This window comes from Lissotriton helveticus, chromosome 11 (assembly GCF_964261635.1).
Source record: "Lissotriton helveticus chromosome 11, aLisHel1.1, whole genome shotgun sequence".
Taxonomy (NCBI): domain Eukaryota; kingdom Metazoa; phylum Chordata; class Amphibia; order Caudata; family Salamandridae; genus Lissotriton; species Lissotriton helveticus.
In genome coordinates, this window is record NC_136072.1 from 838,634,878 (window position 1) to 838,655,437 (window position 20,560).

Sequence of the window (20,560 nt, forward strand, 5' to 3'; positions counted from 1 at the left end):
ACCCCGCATTGCCCTATACAGACCCCGCGTTATTTAATGTTATGTTATGCTATGGTATGTTATGTTAGCAGAGATTTGCATTTGGCTGTCTGATTCAGGTACTTGCTCCCAGGGGTCAAGGATTCTGTCACAAGCCAAAGTCTTTTTTTTCTGTTGGAGTAGTATTCTTCGCAGTGATGGTATGGTTAAGCATTATGCTTTCATCTATGTAGTTGATGGGAAGTTTGTTAGAGTTGTTTGATTATGATCTAATGAAACACTAAACTGCTAGCTGGTGGAACACTAAACCCTCTTTCTTTAAGGGACAAAACACTCAAGGACACACGAACACAAGGGCTACACTTGAAAGATTTATTGTAAAATCAAAACCCTATTCTGGTGCACACAATATGAATTGTAACTATAATGAAGACAAATAAAATGGAAGCAGCAACATTGATCAAAAGCGTGAACACAAGGAAATACCCCAACATGATTGCTGTTATATGGCAATTGTACCCCCATTCAGCTACCTCTAAGCACTAAGCTTATTCTAGCACAGCAGAAAAAAGCCTAGTTTGAGTTTCATGGGTGGTTCACCCTGTTAGCATACCTGTTTGAACAAGTGTGCTTGTGTTGGATATACTAGCAATACCTTCTATTCTTGTTGTTCGAGTCCAGCTGCACTGTTAAGTTCAGCAAGCAAAGAGGCGAAGGGTAAGCGCCTCCTCAGTAGTTGATTCAATTAGAATCAGTGATTTAATTCTGCATGGCCAGTACCACTGTTACATGCCTTGAAGGTCTTCTGTCTAACCTTTCTTCTTTGTTTTTGCCTTTTACAAAAATTATTTCACTGTTATAGAAACTCTCAAAATAAACGATTAACAGAGACTGGTGTGATGCCATTTCACATATTTTCATGCTTACAACAATACATGAGACATGTAGGGATCCCCCTTCTAGAAACTCATCAGTAATAAGAAAAAAAAATTAGAGGCAAAACTGTCAGCACTTAGATTAAATACTGCAAATATATTCAGGCAATACTTTATTATCATGTTGCAGAACATAATCATATGAGCAGAATGTGTTTTCTATTAATCACACATATTAAACTTTAATTGATTGACACATGGACATCAAGCAAGGGAATACTTAGGGAATAAAAGACATAATTTCATAGCAATCTTGCAGTTCGATAGGAATTTGACCACTAGGGACAATCAATCGATAAATGAGGGGATTTTAAGCATGCTACTCACCCGTGAGGGTCTCAAGGCGCTGGGGTGGGGGGATGCAGGTCTGGGTCAGCCGAACAGCCAGGTCTTGAGGCTCTTCCTGAACGTATGTAGGGTAAGGGAGCATCTGATGGTGGCTGGGAACTCATTCCAGGCTTTGGCTGCGACATAGGAGAAGGCTCTTCCTCCAGCACTGGTACTGCGGTTGCACGGGTTCGCTGTCAGGGTGAGGTCAGCGGAGGGGAGGTGTCTTTTGGGTGCATGGAAAGAGATTCTTTGATTGAGGTATTTGGGTCTGATGTTGTTGAGGGATTTTTAGGCATGGGTGAGTAGTTTGAAGGTTTCTCTCTTCTGAACCAGGAACCAGTGGGGGTCTCACAGGTGATGTGTCATATGCTCATGTCGTGGGGTGCCAAGGACTAGTCTGCCTGCGGAGTTCTGGATGGTCTGGAGTTTGTGTAGCAGGGATTTGTTGATTCCCGCATAGAGGGCGTTTACGTAGTCCTGTCTGCTGGTAATGAGGGCATGGGTGACGGACTTTCTGGCTTCGGGGGTGATCCACTTGAAGGTCTTGCAGAGGAACAATCTATTCTTGACCTCTCATGAAGGGGCACCTCTAACAGCAAAACACTAGCCAGGCCTCATATCCAGTCAACCGTTTTATTCTTGTTCAAGAGGTCATCATTTATAGTCAGACCGTAATTCACTCCACATAACACTTCATCATAATAATCACTCCAAGGGTGGACATTTGTTTGTAGTGTGTAAACAAAAAATATGTATGTCAACTTGGGGAAATATACAAAGTAAACCACAGAATCTGATGCAAAAAAGAACAAAATCCAGGCTGTTTAATAAAGTTAAAAAATGCAAATAGTGAATCACTTATTGAATTTTTCACCTTAGACCTGACAGTGGTATCTATATAATTTGGAACTTGATACTTTTGACCTAAATTAATGACCTGTGGTCTGATCTGTGTTCTGAAATACAACAGAACATTTAGAGTCTGGAGAGTCAGCTATCAGCCTTAGGGGTGGAACAGGAGACAAGGCCATATAATCATCACTTCAGACTCTCAGGCTAGAATTAGCTGGGCTAATTGAAGAAAGACTTAGGAAAAGGTGGCAAGTGAGTAAAGTTGCACATTTTTATTAGGGTGAAGGGTGCATGAAACTTCTAGCCTGGAAAACCAAGAATGATCAAACAAGAGGGTTTATAACAGAAATCAGGTGTAATTTATCAGGAAACTTTCTTACGACCAGTGAAGAAAGGGGAGAAGCCTTCCTTAATTTTTCTGAAAAGGTATACCAGAAAAAGTTTGGAAGTTATGGATAAAGATGTGGAGGACTGGTTGGGTCAGGATGTTCTGCGTAAAATTAGTAATAATGATGCTGAAGATTTCAATAGCCCCATTACAGGGAGTGAGACCATGTAGGCCATTATGGCTGGGAAGTCATGTAAAGTAGTAAAAGTTGGGGAACAAGCGCACAGCTAAAGATATCTTGTGGTTACATGTGTGAATTAACATGAGTTTTTCAATGTTTGAGGGTGCTGCCTGGGTGACGTCTCTTGTCAATGGCATCCACAGTTATCATGTATAAGTCGTGCCTCTAATGGATCATTAGAAGCATCCCCTGGCGCTCCACTCGAATATCCTGGGAAATTACCAGAATTCCTTGCTCAAAAGTAGTATTGAAAAGATACCAAAATAGTTAATTGTTTCTACGATCTTATTTAATTCATGAGTTCATCTTTCGTTTGCATATTGTATTCTTTTCCTAAACATCATCATTGTTTTTTAGTCCAATGCATTTCGGGCTTTGTAGCCCTTCATCGGGGACCAAGAAGCTGAAACAAGGTACAGTATCGAAATAATAAGTACAACATAAAGATAAACTAAATCACAATGTATCACAATACATGACATGTAAATATCCATGCACACCAGTGTGACCCCAAAATGTGAAGTGACACTACACGAGGTTTTTTAATTTAGAAAAAACGTCCTTAGGCACTCACGTCATGCTATCAGCAGAACCGAATAGCTTGTTGGTAACACGAATAAACCGTAACGCTGTGAAAAACAACCTACATTAGGTACATTCCTTTTACTTCTGCTCATGGTGATCTAAATATCATAAACAAACGTATTCTGTTAGAACCGGACTTACTTTATATGACGCAAAGCGTCTCACCAGTTCGTAACTGTTCACCGCGTTGTTCGTGAATAGTTTCAAAACAGCCGGGGCTGTCTACCTATCTGTATTCTTGTACGAACCACAGGTTAAAATACAGCATGATTCAAGTGCCGTGATTGGTTGTGCATCCGATCATGTGACCAGAGGACTACCAATGGCGGGGTAGCATTACATTCTTCATGCGCCTGTCATTGAAAGCTTATCACCATGTATCAAAGCATGTCAATAAAGTTATCCTAAAGCGAAAAAAATGAATATATACGATAGTCAACAATACTCAAATGTGTAATTAAATGAGATCTATACTTGCATGTTAGAAGACCTGATATCTCCCCTGTCCAGGTGCAAGGCAAAACAGCACAAAAGATTTAATTTAGTCCAGTAATTATAAATAACACATAAATTCTGTCCGATCATTAAGACCAAATGGTTTGTTACAGTTCAACAGATACATCCAGCTGTTTTCTCGTTGCAATAGAAAGCGATTGTTGTCGCGACCTTCTTTCTTCTCAATAACCTCCAGTACCAGAAACTGTAATTGGGAAATATTGTGATGTTTTTCAGTGAAGTGCACCGCTATTGTTGAATTGGTGTTATGAGTTCTGATGTTCGATTTGTGTTAGTTAAGTCTCGCTTTAATTTTACGTTCCGTTTTCCCCACGTACACTTTTCCGCAGGGACCCTCAAGCATGTATATAACATTCGCCATGTCACAAGTGGCGTTCACTCTCAATTTCATCTTTCTTTTAAGCTTTCAATGACAGGCGCATGAAGAATGTAATGCTACCCCACCATTGGTTGTCCTCTGGTCACATGATCGGATGCACAACCAATCACGGCACTTGAATCATGCTATATTTTAATATTTTAAACTGTGGTTCGTAGAAGAATACAGATAGGTAGATAGCCCCGGCTGTTTTGAAACTATTCACGAACAACGCGGGAACAGTTACGAACTGGTGAGACGCTTTGCGTCATATAAAGTAAGTCTGGTTCTAACAGAATACATTTGTTTATGATATTTAGATCACCATGAGCAGAAGTAAAGGGAATGTACCTAATGTAGGTTGTTTTTCACAGTATTACGGTTTATTCGTGTTACCAACAAGCTATTTGGTTCTGCTGATAGCATGACATGTGAGTGCCTGAGGGCGTTTTTTCTAAATTAAAGAACCTCGTATAGTTTCACTTCACATTTTGGGGTCACACTGGTGTGCATGGATATTTACATGTTACACCTTGTTATGTTACACCTTTTCTTTTAGAGCGCACGGCTACCCCAGGGGGTGTCCCGGCGCTTTGACAAAGAGGCCTAAAAACCAAAAAACACAAAGGCTGCAGAACGCTACGATCTCAGAATTTAAACAGTAAAGAGCATAGTCTTTAGCTCCTTCCTGAAAGCCAAGAGGCCATTGGCTTTACGAAGAGTGAGAGGGAGTTCATTCCAACGGCAAGCGGCCACATATTGGAGAGACCGTCCTCCCATCCAGGCATGTCTAATAGACGGTACCTCCATCTTAGCCAGCGCAGCTGAACGCAACATCCTCCGCGGCGCATAAAAAGTCATGCGTTTCCTGATATAGTTAGGACCAACGGAGTGAAGGGCTTTAAAAGCCAGCGTGAGGATTTTAAACGTAATTCTTCTGGCAATAGGGAGCCAATGCAACCTATGTAGAAGCTCTGAGGCACTGGCTCTCCTAGGCAGGCCAAATATGGCTCTGGCCGCAGAGTTTTGTACAATTTGCAATCTTGCCAATAAATACTTAGGCAGTCCCGCATATAGCGCGTTGGCATAGTCTAAACGAGACCCTACTAGCGCCTGAACGACACTCTTTCTATAATGCAAGGAAAGAAATGGAAGGAACTTTCTAAGCATCTTTAAGATGCCGAAGCATTTCCCTGATAGCCCCATGATGTGAGGTCGAAAAGAAAGGTTGTCATCGCACACTACCCCCAGATTTTTAGCTTGGGAGGACACCTTCTCAGGAGGGAACATGTCCTGGGGCCACCACGACTTCCAGCTGGGATCAGGAGCACATCCAAAGAAAAGCAGCTCGGACTTATCCGAGTTGCACTTCAGACTGTGCCGCAGAAACCACGCAAAGACCGCACTCAGACAGTCTTTGATCCTGTCGCCGTCAAAGACCTCTCCTTTCCTGCAGGTAAACAGGAGCTGGGTGTCGTCAGCGTATGATATGATCTGGGCCCCAAAAGTCTCCGCTACCACCGCCAGAGGGGCCAAATAGATATTGAAAAGGGTGGGGCTCAGGATGGACCCTTGAGGAACCCCCACCTCTAGCGATGGCATTTCAGCGGAGAACGGTGGAGCCCAGATCACCTGTCGGCGGCCCGATAGAAAGGATTGAAACCAATCCAACACCGATCCACGCAGTCCGATCTCCCAGAGTCTTAATAGGAGACCTTCATGCGGGACGGTGTCGAAAGCCGCCGACAGGTCCAGCATGACTAACATAGCCTTTCCCCCCCCCGATCGAGTGTCTCCCTGATGGCTTCGGTCACCTCCAAGAGGGCTGTCTCCGTGCTATAGTTAGCACGGAAACCAGATTGAGAATCATGGAGAATGTTGTTATTCTCAATAAAGTTGGTAAGTGTATGCTGTACATGTTTCTCAACCACCTTAGCCAGAGCAGGAAGCAGGGAGATAGGTCTATAGTTAGCCTGCATCAAGGGATCTAGAAGAGGTTTTTTGAGCAGCGGCAGAATCAATGCGTGTTTCCATTCCTGAGGCACCACTCCGGAACTCAGAGACAGATTGAGCAGAGGGTTCAGCAAGCTGTTAACTGCCGACGCCACTCTACCCAAACATTTTGCTGGACATACATCCAGAGGTGAGCCAGATTGAAGCCGGGACAGCAACTCAAGAGATGTTACACAGGACATCCGTGGAAAGACCGATAGTGTAGGCCCAGGCTCTGCCCCTAGAGATGGAGCAGGCTTCCATTTACGTGCCCACTCATCAGTGGCCATAGCGGGGTCCACGGAAGGGAAGGAATCCTGAATAGTTTTGATCTTTAATACAAAAAAGTCAGCAAGCTGCCTAATCCACCCTTCAGTATGGGAATGAGGACGGGCACATGCTGCAGGATCTACAAACTCCTTAACAATTCTAAAAAGTTCCCTACTCATATTATCCGCTTGATCTATTCTTCGCTCGAGATATTCTTTTTTGGCTTCCGAGATATGATTATGGTACTGTTTTATAGCTTCACGGTATTTTATTTTCTCATCTGGATCGTATTTACGACGCCACAGTCTTTCCGCCCTTTTACAATCTTGGCGCATTTTTCGTAACCCAGAGGTAAACCAAGGAGCGGAGTCATGACTGGGGGCAGTTCTGGCAGTCTTTGCCGGGGCTAGCTCCTCAAGTCTTGTTTTCAGACATTTCTGAACCAAAGCTAGGTCAGTGTCTAGAACCCCTGTAAGTTTACAAGGATGTCGACAGATGGCATCCGACAGCATATCTGCTGTAGCTAAATGAAATGCCCTAGACTGTCGAGTCACACCCTTCTGTACTCTCTGGCTGGTGCTCGACTCATGAGGGATAGCAAAATTAATAAGAAAATGATCCGACCATAAGACAGGACACGGCGGGGACACCTCAATCTGCGTCGTAGAAAAAATTAGGTCAAGCGTATGGCCTTTAACATGGGTGGGTCTATCGATAAAAGGGACAAGCCCCATCAGTGTAGTAATCTCCCGCAGCTTCGACGCGTCGGAGTCCGCGATCGAATCCATATGCAGGTTCAAATCACCTAACAATACACAGTGCGTTGATCGCAAACAGGGCACGGAAAGAGCCGCCTGCAGATCAACAAAAAACGAGCCAATAGGCCCGGGAGGTCTGTAAACGAGGATCCCCGTGCAGGTCTGGGACGCAGAGAGACCAAGTGTAAAGCCAAGGGCTTCACAGCCTGCGATATTCTCCACAGGAAAAGAAGAACACACTAGGGCCTTATCCACTATCAAGGCCACTCCGCCTCCTCTGCCCCGACTCTATCTCTTCTTAGAATGGTAAAATTGTCCGGTAAAGCACAGGCAACATCCGGTTCTGATCCTGCCCCCAACCAAGTCTCTGTTAAAAACAGACACGATATATTGGAGTCTGCAAGAAGATTCCATATATCCATCGAATGGCGGACCAGGGACCTGGTGTTCAGTAAAGCACAGTAACAGTGCTGAGTGGGCGATGGCGGGGCTAGAGTTGACGAAACCATCGGACGCCAGCCACATGCAGGACAGCCTTTCCCCAGAAGGCGACCTCCAGGAAAAAGACATTTGCATCCGGAAGGATGAGAGCGCAGACCTGCCAGGACGGCAGCGCTGTATGTAATCATCCCAGAACAGCGAAGAGCAATGAAAATGAAGGGACAAATAAGACCACAATATAAAAAGATGAAATGCCGTGAGCCAGAGTCCCGCCTCGTACGCCTCCGAGACGCTGACGAGCGCAGACGGGCAGGACTCTGGCACGACTCAGGCGCAGGGAGGGCGCAACCGCTGCGTGTCACCGCTGCGCTCTAGTAGCGAGCATTAAATAGCGTCGTCTCGGCGTCCCAGGTCACCTGGACGCTCAAAGATGGCGCTCACGCTTCCTTTCCCCAAACCAAGATGGCGCTGGCACCCACAAACCTCCCGGGAGCCCGGACCCGCCGAGCAGCGGTGGTGTTTCCACAAATTAAGGTGCAAGGTAAGGGCCAGAGCGTGGTTTAAGATCAGGGGATAAGGAAAAATAAAATATAAATTCAATCCAAAACGGGATTCTTAAAAGGTTTTTATGCAATAAAGAGCGCGCGGCCAGCGCGACCAGCAGCGAGGCGCCGATGTGAGTCTCTGCCTCAGGAGTCTTAGCAGGCTCACCCCTCGTGCAGCTCGCCCTAAATAGCGTCGTCATGTATTGTGATACATTGCGATTTCGTTTATCTTTATGTTGTACTTATTATTTCGATACTGTACCTTGTTTCAGCTTCTTGGTCCCCGATGAAGGGCTACAAAGCCCAAAATGCATTGGACTAAAAAACAATGATGATGTTTAAGAAAAGAATACAATATGCAAACGAAAGATGAACTTATGAATTAAATAAGATCGTAGAAACAATTAACTATTTTGGCATCTTTTCAATACTACTTTTGAGCAAGGAATTCTGGTAATTTCCCAGGAGATTTGAGTGGAGCGCCAGGGGATGCTTCTAATGATCCATTAGAGGCACGACTTATACAAGTCCAGTAAAGTGACAGGCCCAGATGGGATACCAGCCGAGTTCTATAATTGTTTGAGTGAGGTTCATATCCCAATAATGGAGAAAAAAATGTTCACACATTTTTGAGGAGGAAAGAGACATGCCACTATCGTGGAACGAAGCCATAGTTACGTTGATTCTCAAGCCAGCGAAACCACCTAATGCTTGTGACTCTTATAGACCAATTTCGCTGCTAAATAGCGATTATAAAATCTTTGCCAAACTTTTAGCAGAAAGGTTAAACGGGGTGCTGGGAAGTCTTATACATGAGGACCAAAAAGGTTTTGTTAAGGGAAGGGGGATTCACGAGCTAACGTATAATCTAATTGGGGTGAAAGATTTAGCTTCACTCTACAAATTACCTTTGGCCATTATTACCTTAGATGCTACACAAGCCTTTGATAGGTTAAATTGGCCTTATCTGCAGAAAATATTAAGCCTGTCTAATATTGGTAAGAACTTTTGTAGGACTGTGGATTTGATATATCCAATCCCAACTGCAAAGGTCTTGGTGAATGGGAATTTATCAGCCACTTTTAAAACTTTGAGGGGAAAAAGACAAGGGTGCCCCTTATCCCCTCTTCTCTTCAATCTATATATTGAACCTCTAGTCATGAAAATTAGAAAAGAAGTCAAAATATCCCCCTTTAGTTATAATGACTGGGAGAAAAAGGTGACTTTGCAGGCGGATGATTTGTTGGTATACTCTTCAGACCTGTCCACCTTGCTCCCTGTTCTGTACGATTTGACCTCTCAATTTGGGTTTATTTCAGGCTATGAAGTAAATGAAGCAAAAACAGAGATAATGGCCTGGAAAATAAATCCACAACAAGGGAATATAAAAACTGAGAAGAGATACTTGGGTATTAAGATCACACATAAAACATCAATACAATTTGGGAAACAAATATAAAAGAAATCAGTAAATACGTGATTAATGGGTTGTTCATATTTACCATTAACAATCACTGGAAGAGTGAACTTAATAAAAATGATGATCCTTCCGAAACTCATCTACTTATTTCAGAATATTCCCATCGCTTTTGAAGAGGAATGGCTCAAGAAATTACAATCTAGGATAGGTAGCTTTATTTGGGCTTCTAAAGGCACACACATATCATGGAAAAAGCTGAGCAGAAAGAAGGACAAAGTCAGTTTGCCAGATTTATCCTTGTATGCATGAGTTTTTCTCCTTAGTAATGGGAAAATGCCACTGAATGAACCAGATGGTTCTGACATTTGATAAATGTTAAAAGTGATGCTGTTAGATGTGAAGAGAGGGGAGCAAGGTTTTTTCTGCAAATTTGGGGACCCTAGATTTTTTAAGAAGGTGCATCTCAAGACTTTGCCTGGTTTAGCAGTTACATGGAACAAAATTGGAAAGAGTTAAAAATCAACTATTACAGTGTTCTAGAGCCAATATGGGAAGCTCCTGGTTCCCCATAATGGACAAAGGACACCTTAGCGGCACCCTTGAATGAGGCTGGGGTGATGTGTTGTATACAGTTAGTTGAGGATGGAAACCTTCTTTCTTGAGACAAGTTGGTGGAGATCACAGATAATAAACTATCCAGGTTTAAATATTTACAAATGCAAAGCTTGTATCAAGCAGCTGGAATGAATATTGGTTATCCGAATGAGTTGGAGTCTGCACTGGTTCAGAAAATCGCAAGAAAGAAAGAGGTGGCAAACCTTTATTGGCTTCTGATGGATCTCTCAGAGGGTGATTTAAGACTACTAATGGAGCTGTGGGGAAAGAGTTTGCTGGGGATCCAGTTAGAAGATTTATGTCAATTATCTAGTAACATCTTGTACTCCACGGTGCAGGCTGCAAATTTAAGGGAAAAAAACATTTTTCTGTCTCCACAGAGTTTTTTGGACACCCTTGAGGCTTTGAAATTGGGGAAGGACATTACCCCAAAATGTCCATAATGTGCCCAAGAGAAGGTAGGTGATATACATATGTTCCTGGAATATCCACTGATACAACTCTTCTGGGTAGATATGAGTAACTGTATTTCTATTATACTTGGAACAGAATTCCAGGTAAGCACAACTTTGGTTTTCTTTGGGGTCCCGGTGTTGTATGAGTCTATATTGTATGAGTCTATGGGGCATATTATCAAGAACTGTGTTAAAATTATTTCCGCTTTAGCAGCAAGAAACTGCTGCTAAAGCGGCGCTAATGGGCTTGATAATATACCCTTGTGAATTCCCATAGAAGCCTAGGTTCTGGTGTGAACCAGGGCTTCTATGGGAATTCACAAGGGCATATTATCAAGCACATTATCGTCGCTTTAGCAGCAGTTTCCTGGGATATATGACGGTACCACGCGTACTTTTACAACGCGTACCGTTACAACGCTACTTTTACCACGCAAGTCGTTACAACGACTTGCGTGGAGGGGCGCTGGATAGTAAATTTTTTAATTTACTATTCCAACTCCAGTCCCCGTGGACTCTAGGGAAAGGAGTTGGATAGTAAATTAATCTATTTACTATCCTGGAGCGCCCCCCAGCGCAAGTCGTGGTAACGACTTGCGTGGTAAAAGTAGCGTGGTAACGGTACCGCGTTGTAAAAAATGCGTGGTTACCGTTGTATACCGTTTCCTGCCGCTAAAGCGGCAATATTTTTAACCCCTCCTGTTCTCATGACGAGCTCAGCTCGTCATGAGGCACAGTTGCGCTGTGCTGATGACAAGGTGAGCTCGTCATGACACGCGCGGCGTTCACACACGGGGCTAATTCCCCCGCTGTGCTGAACATTCTGAAAAACGGGCGTGGTCATGACGAGCTGAGCTCGTCATGAGCACAGCGCCACCGGGTGCAGCGTGTCGAGCTGAGCTCGTCACAAGCACCGTGGCGCTGCGCGCACCCCTCTACCCCCAGCAACGCGGGGGAATTAGCCCCGCGGCGAACGGGTTAACACCGTTCTTGATAATATGCCCCCATATCTGTTAATGCAAGAAAGCTAGGGTTTTACCTGATTTTGTTGGCACGCAGGGAAATTTGTAAAAATTGGATAAAAAATGTCCCCCCAACCACGATAGATTGGATTAATTCTGTGAAATACACGATGAAGTTAGATAGAGCATTGTTAAATAAGAAGAAATACTTTTGGTTACCATGTGAGAAATGGCTTGAATCTGAAGTGAACTGAGTCATATGATTAAGCCTTTACACGGTGCAACTCCAACTCTCCGGTGGCTCGTGATATGACTCCAGTGGGGTCAGGAAAGCTACAAACGGAGAGGTTGTGTGAAAAGTGTGCCACCCTTGGTTTTAAACAGAGATCTCTCTGGACGGTGCCGTTTAAGGGGGCCCCAGGGTGACGTTGGGTATCTCTATCTTTTTTCTTCTAAGACAAATGGAGGACAAAAAAAACATAAGAACAGAACATATATATGAAAATGTGTATGGTTTCAAGGCTAAGCTGTAATAAATGAAATGTATGAAAACCAATTCTTACCGAAGCACAGCAGAATACACGGAATAATGAACCAAGGCAACATGTTTCTATTTTTAATTTACGTTAATTTGGAGCATTCAAAAGTTTGTTTCACTAGTGAAATTCACTGGTGAGACTTTGTACAGTAGCAAGTTCTTTACATATTTTTTTTTTATTTGATCTCCTCTTTTATCCTGGTAAATCTTGAAGTGCCTCTGAGATAGACACATGGACATAGCAATAATTTACCTGACACAAACGTACATAAGCATTTTTTACATTCCGACACTGTAGGCTCAGAAGAAAACACACACCTACCTTCAGGGGCGAGCACAGGCCTAAACTAATAGGGGCAACCTTTATCGTGACAGGTTTGTAAAATCAATGATATGTTTATATGAATATTTAGCGCTTTTCTGTAGCACTGCTGTACCGAGAGGTATCGGAGCGCTTTACACGGCACAAGAGGTTGCAATTTAAATCTGTGCTAATAACGACAATAATATTTTAACAATTTTAGAGAAAGGACCATGGTTACAACATGGGGGCTATTATTCATTAGGAGCATGTGCCTATATTGATTAGTTAAAATGTACGCAGTAGATGCCAGGCGGTCTGGTTGGGGTCAGTAGTGTATGCCTTCACCACATTAATTCACCCCGACAACATTTTAGCTTGCTTTTCGTTTTTTTAATGCCTCATATGTAGTTTGAAAGCATTCAGATGTTTTATGTATCAACAGTGAAGCCTAAATTGCTATAAAAATGCCAAAGAACGTTCTGTATAAATTTCTGGCCCTCACAAAATATGCAAAGTAATTTGGGTGCCCATGTTACACATTTTGGTCTTTCTTTTATTTAAAATATATTCATCTTCATATTATATCAAATTGAAGAAGGCCCATGGCTTATGTTAGGAGAGGACTGCCTTGGAAACCAGAGGAATAAGGGAGCAAATACCCTCTGACACACTGCTATGAATCTATGGGCCTCATTTATGAAAAGTGACGCATCGCTGCGTGGAAACAGCGAAGCGTCACTTTTCACTGCGACACTAACGATGCGTCATATTTACAGTATGACGCATCATGTCGCAAGGAGTTACAGATACGTCAGTATTTCTGACATATCTGTAGGCGCAAAAGTGACGCATTGCTGGAGTATGTCGCAAAAGTGACGCAACTCCAGCAATGTGTACTTTCACATGGGCAAGTCCCATGTTGTCAGTGCCTGCGTCAGTCTTACGCCTGCCATTAAGCAGGCGTAAGATTTTGACGCATTAGGGGCCAAGAAATGGCGTAGTGAAATCTTATAGATTTCACTGCGTCACTTCTATGACTCTTTCTTGCGTCAAAACGCCCCCCCCTGCATACATTATACCTGGCGCAGGTATAATGTGGCGCAGGGGTTTACAAAGTGACGCATCTACCTAGATGCGTCACTTTGTAAATATGGCGCAAAAAGGCGAATTTTTTATGCTACTGGTGCATCACAAAAAGTGATGCACCAGCGGCGTAAACGTGTGTGTGTGTGTGTGTGTGTCCCCGCCTGCCTGACCCCAGCCATCCATCTTCTGCTGTGTACTTTTTACTCTGACCTGTCTGGATAGCTTGGGATGGTGACCTCACGCAATGTCACCAAGCGCATTTTACAGCACCGGGCTTTTGTGTGACAACCTATTGCATTCTGGGTGCTGTAGTCATGGAGTGCTTCAATTGACCTAATTCGCCTAAGTAACCTGATCCCTATGATTTGAAGATAGAAAGTCCAGGACTAAAAATAGTGAGCTTGATTACATTAAGTGAGGTGGCAACCCTAGAGCCACTTGAATGTTCGATCCTTAAGTAAGATGGAACTCCCTGCCTCATCACAGATTCTAGCCCATAGGTCCTCAAACTGTGGGGCGCGCCCCCCTGGGGGGCGCAGCATCCTTTCAGGGGGGGCACGCACTTCACCCCACCACTTCACCTTCGCGAGCCGTGTGAGACAGCTCCAGCTCCAGCTGCTGGGGGCTGGGCTGAGAGTGTCTGGAGTCACAGGTCAGAGGCCAGAGGCACAACAGTTGGGGTGGGGTGGGGCTAATACTTCCAGCAATAGGAAGAGTAGACATTCAGGGGCTCTAAGAAGGGGTAAAAAAAAACAATGCTTCATTAACGTGAAGTGGTCTTTTAAAGATCTGTGAAGTACTCGGGTGCGGCTGTTTTAAAGTGCTAAATTCAATTGAACAGATGTAAATTGTAATTTACGACTGCGTTAAATTATTACAGTAACTCGATCCTGGTGTATTTGGAAGCAAGTGCTTCATGGTGAAGTAGGTTACGGTTGATATTTGTGTAGGTGGAATTGTAGTAAGGTCGAAACTTGGGTATCTTATATTTCGGAGTCTATTTTTCGTGACTAATGCTTTTGCAGTTTATGTTTCCGCATGCTACGAAGACCACTCTCTCTGATTAGGCCATGCAGCAATCTAGGTTCTGGCCCACCTTTGGATCATGACTTTAAATCCCAGTCACAAAGGTAGAGTAGAATTTAATAACGCAGAGTAAAACTTTGCTTTTATACTTTTAACAGACTGTCTCAAGATGAAAGGCACCGTGACGGATAAGGATGGGAGCAGACCAGAATAATTAGCACAGGTAGATTTTGGGTACAGAATCTATTGAAATGGAGACTTTTAAATTATTTGCTTAGCTTGAGTAGATGGCTTTCTGTCGGACCTGGGGTCAGTCTTACTATAGGACCCTGTTCTTCACAAAGTGTGTGATAACAGTGCATACATGTGCCTTAGCAAGGTACAGCAAGATCTAAACAGCCTGTGCAAAATTTGTATAAACGCCGCTGTAATTTTATGCAACTTGAGTAATCGAGTGCATATTATCTAATTTCTGTTTTTCCTACGCTTACACTGATCTCGCAATTTACAATGGTAGGATACTTGTTTTGAGCAGAAAATGTCTTGCGAGAAGTGTGTAGCTGCATGTCTGCTGCGTCCGCATGTTCTGTGCTGGTAATGTTCACCATGTGAATTTATACGGAAAATACATTAAGCAGGTTTCTCGGATAACTTCTGTACCGAATTACATACCTCCGGCATATTTATGAAATTAGTGGTGCGGGGCAACGCAGCAAGCCACCTTGCTGCGCTGCCCTGCGTCACTGGGAAAGTGCAGGAATGTGCCGTATTTATCCAGAATGGTGCATTTTTATCCTTTTCTGTGGCGCTGGTGCCAATTTGTCAGCCTAGCGCCAACACAGGTACCCATGTAAGGATTGTTTTTGTGTAGGAAGGGGCACCTTCCTGCACAAAATAAATACTGAGAGGCTTTTTCCTCTTTCTATATGTGCTGCAGAATTCAGCACATATAGAAAGAGGTCTCATCATTATGCCTCTCTGTGGGAGCATATTTTTGAATCATTACCATGTTTAGAAGTCCTTGTAAATCTGGGAATGTGTCAAAAACCAAGGGAGCTGTGTGGGAACACTCACCGCAATGCCTATAGAACATAGGTCTTCAAACAGTGGGGCGCGCCCCCTGGGGGGGGCGCGCACTTCACCCCACCCCTTCACCTTCACGAGCCATGTGTCTCAGCCCGGGCTGCTGCAGCTCCAGCTGCTGGGGGCTCCGCTGAGAGTGTCTGGAGTCACAGGTGAGAGGCCAGAGGTGCAAAAGTTGGGGGGGGGGGTCATTCTTCCAGCAATAGGAAGAGTAGACATTCAGGGGCTCTAAGAAGGGGTGAAAAAAAAAAGCCTTGTTAACACGAAGTGGTCTTTTAAAGACCTGTGAAGTACTCGGGTGCGGCTGGCACTCCAAAACTGTCTGTGTATGGGCCCGGGAAGCTGTTTCATACCGGGCTGACACACATGACGAAGCCCTTTGAGCTCTGTGGGCGTTGCACACCTGATGTGAAGGCATTTGTATCCCACAGGTCTTAGTCAGAAGCCCCTTTATGGGCGGCATCCTTATTGGTCAAATACACCACTGGGCACAGCAGCTACCTCATCCCTCTGGTCTTTGCAACTGAAACTTGTCAAAAGAGTATGCCTTTGTTCCGGATTTCTCTTATCTCTGATCCACACTTTGGGGACCCTCCTACACCCACAGGGTGTGTCCGAACTGCGACTCTTTGCAAGTCGAAACTGGTCAGACAGGAGGTCTTGTATGTTTTTTAAGGCCTTTGACATGGATGCCTCCACCGTTTCAGATACTGTCAATTCTCTGATAAAATCCGTGTCCATAACATATCTCACTGTTGTGACCTGCCTCATGTTCCCATGCTCTTCAGCCATGTCTGCGTGGAGGTGAGTGACAAAGGGGGACTTCGTATTATCAGTGTTTAGCAATGCAATCAGACCCTGCGACCCTAGCTGCTGTTGGAACTTGCAGGGACGGCAGAGATTGAAATGGGACAGCTCACAGGGGAGACTGCCCACTGGAGCTCTCCTCGAGCCATGTGACGTCTAAAACCAGAAGCATGGCAACACCTTGCCGTACTCCACATAATCAATTTTTCAATTGTGTCAGAAAGCATGTTATGTGGAACTTCTTTTTCTGATATCTTGTTTAGGGGCAAGAATGTGGCACAACAGCCAGAGCTGATGACTGTAGAGCTGGGAAACCAGGTTCAATTCTTGATGTCTGTTCAACATCTTGTGATTTTGGGCAAATCACTTAATTTCCCTGTGCTTACAAAAAATGAATGTGTGCTTGTGTAATGTAAAAGATGCTCCTGTAAAGTACTCCAATACCTTTGGGTCATGTTCGCACTATATAAAACTGCAAAAAATATATTACAAAATTTTGTGAGCACTCCTGTTTCAAGGCACTGCTCAAGGCTGGAAGTGGAGCTCAACCTAAGTATGGCAGAAGCAATAATCCATCCACACATTGTCTCTTTGGAGAAAAACATGACTCCCACACCTGTGTTTTGGGAGTGTTTTTTTCTAATCTATCCTACATTTTGTGTTTTATGTGAAAAATAAAGCACCAATGTAATTTTTTATGCTAATTTTTTTCTTGGAGACTTTTCATTTGAACTTTAGAATACGTACATGGACTACCAAAACTTCAGTTTACTAAACACTCTACCTTTATTTAATATTATTTGCCCTATACGACCTGGGCTCCGCAGGAGGGAATGGCCATCAATGATGCAGAGTGCCAGCTTCCAGAACTTTTTTGTCAGGTGGTGGTGGTGGGGGTTCGACGTGTAAAAAGGTTTGGATGGGGGGGCTCGGCCGACAAAAGTTTGAAGACCTCTGTTCTAGCCATACCAATAGACAAACTTATTGGTGAGAGGGCCCCCTTTGATTTTTTTTATTGTTTCTCCTGTCCAAAACTGCTGATCTCCTTCTGTTTCTTTGCTGACCCCCGGTAGGCTTCACTGTTCTATTGCAGGTATCCACAGGTTTCTGACAAAGAGAAAGCAAACCCCTAATCCTTACTCACTGTGGTATTTTTCTCACGTGTCCAGAAAAAACCAAGGCCTGCATTTGCTGAGCATTAAATCAAGCCTCTCTTCATAGCCTATCTGGTCGCCTAGCTCCTGTGTTTGTGACATGAGACAGATATTTCCAGCATCTTTCTAACGAACCCACTTTGCCATAGGCAGTCTTCCAACCATGGCTGTTACCAGTCCCTGGGAGGCCTTTTGAAGGATACTACAGCGCCCAGCGCTCCATCATGAAGTGGTACAGCTCCGGCATCTTCTTTATACCTCATCCGACCACACTGGGTGCCTGCGGAAAAGAAAAGCACATTGATAGCCTGAGAATGGGTCATGTCTCACTCGTCTGTGTGTGTGTATTAGATTTCAATATTAATTCACCATCCACGCTTGAGGTAAAGACTATATATATATGGTCACTGGAGTGAAGTGACTATTCATCAGGCACAATCACACTTCCCTCCATTGGTTACTCTATTTTCAATGGTATGGACCCAGGCATGTACACTCAGTAACTCTACGCTGCATATCACTATGGCATTATTTGTAATGTCATCAATGATGTAATTTGAGATTTCTTCAGTGATTTCATTTAACATGTCATGAGTGATGAAATATGTGAGGTTATAGCAGTGCATGCTGGTGGCACAAGTTATAGTTAGCTCAGTAAACTACAACTGGAGAATTTCAGTTTTGGGGGAGGGGTTAATTCAAAGTGACATGCACACAGAGACTTTGCCCTTCCTTGATCTACCTGCTGGGCTGGGACTACGTCCTCAGCAGGCTCTGCACCATCTGCTGCCCTGGAGGAGGGGCCTGCTGTATCATGCGCTTCTAGGTTACAACAGCGCAGTACATGCACACAGAGATTTTGTCCTTCATTGACCGACCTGCTGGGGTGGGACTACGTCCCCTAGCAACCTCTGCACCATCAGCTGAGGAGGGGCCTGTCGTATCGCGCCCTCAAAGCACTTCTAGGGCACTGCAGAGCAGGACTTGCACACAGAGACTATGCCGTTCCTTGATCAACCTGCTGGGGTGGGACTACAGCTCCCAGCAGGCTCAGCACCATCTGCTGTCCAGGAGGAGAGCCCCGCCGTATCGCGGTATTAAAGAGCTTCTATACTACTGCAGTGCAAGACGCGCCCGGTCGCGTGCCCCGGGGAAGACCGGCCAAGAGCAGGCCTATCTGTGCACGTCCATGGCCAGACGAGGCTGGGCCCTGACCCTTGGTCCTGTGGCCCGCCACCATAGTCTGCTGAGTCAATACCCTATACCAACAACTTTTTCACCCCCAGGAAGCAAGTGTCACTGTCCTTTCTTATCATTATCGCCCTGATCATATATTTCTGTTCCCCTGTGTCCTACTACTGTATCGATTCCCTGAGTCTCTAACATGGGCAAAAGGAAGGCCCGAGCTCTAAAGCCTTAATGGCCCCCAGTCATACAACAATTGACTCCTATTTGGCCAGAGCAGTGGGTGTTATTTCAAAAGAGATTGATCTGGCCAAAAGACACCTATCCCTGGGACTTGGCAGAACAGCCATTGCTCCAGCAACAAGTGACACTGGGCCAGTGGTTTTAGAGGGGCCACCACCACCATGGCCTTGGAAGTGACTTTTCCTTGTGCCTTCCCCTCTAGGCCTAACGAGAAATTGTATGTTCCATCCTCACCTGCATGTCTGCAATCTGCCAAGCACAAGCTCAAGACCTCGATAGCAGCCAAACATAACATGTGAATTTGTAAAAGCTCACGTTCAGCCCTAACGGGGTATCTTGGCGCTGAATAACAGAAGTTTATTGTTACTCAACTCAATGGTACTCATTTTATTGACCTCAGATGGATGAAACATGTGACCATGAGGTCGAACACAGGCCCCTGAGGTGGATGCATTAGTCTGCTGAGCCACCAGACCCAGCCAAAGCACCTATAAATCTGTTTGCTCTCTGGGCTCACCTGATCTTAACTTACTTGGAGCTGTCTATGACTTTGACTGGGCCCCCTTCTGTCACAAACTTGTGTTCACACTTAATGACTGTCTTGCTGCCATACTGGCAAAACTGGACAAGCTGGAGCCTGAAGTGGGAACATTTGTAACTACATACCAGCATAAGATTACATTCGCAGAACCACCACCTACCACAACAAATGTAACCAGACCTCTTCCCCCCTCTGGGCCTAATCTGTATATTCCATCTGAGCCTATAGCTTGCCGGGACAGATCCTTGGTCGACTATTCCCTCGTAGCCCCGGATGCCATGGAAGATAGTCTTCCTAACCCTCAAGATCATCCTGTGTCCTGCTTAGCACTCCCATTACAAGCGATCAACCTTCCGCCCGCTTGTTATCTCTATGTTATGGTTATGTCTAATGTCCCTCCTCTACCAGATTCCAGCCAGGTGTCCACCAATAAGGTCCAACACCAACAATACTCCACGTTACCTCACTCCACTCTACTCTGCACAATTCCATAACACTGCTCTCTACTCTGCACCACTCCACAGTACGCCACTACAAACACTTGGGCAATACAGCCTTGCGCATAAATCCAACATGCCTGCAGTGCACTATTATTAATACCAGATTCAAGGAGACAATCAAAGCAGAAAGGCTTAAATCTGTTCCAATCTTAAGAATGTTATTCATAGCATTTAACAGCTATTTGATTCATTGTTATAGGTATCAGCTATCAGCCGTGTTTCATCAACAATTCAAATGCCATTTCATTTCTGATGCTAATTATGTATGGCTATGGTTCCAATAGATGATAGTTCAAACAAAAGCATCTACTATGCTATATTGTGCTCCGTATACCTGTTATGTTCACCACTTGCAATGTAAACCTCACCTTCCTACTCCTTTTTAAAACACTCTTGAGTGAAGCAGGGGCGTCATGCAGTCCCCTGAAGTGCAGGGGCAGCACCAACCCTTTAGGGGCCCCTCGGCCCTTCAAGGGAACCCCATTTAATCCAGGATCAATTAATATATGTG

General features: G+C 44.4%; 1 pseudogene across 2 annotated transcripts in view; it reads right to left on the reverse strand.

Moving 5' to 3' along the window:
- The window catches only part of LOC144791235 (selenoprotein M-like), a 55,754-nt pseudogene that overhangs the window by 15,999 nt on the left and 19,195 nt on the right, over positions 1-20,560 (reverse strand). For both annotated transcript variants that reach the window (XR_013602335.1, XR_013602336.1), the window contains exon 2: positions 17,784-17,860. The product of XR_013602335.1 is annotated as a selenoprotein M-like, transcript variant X1 (transcript). The remainder of the gene's footprint in view (positions 1-17,783; positions 17,861-20,560) is intronic.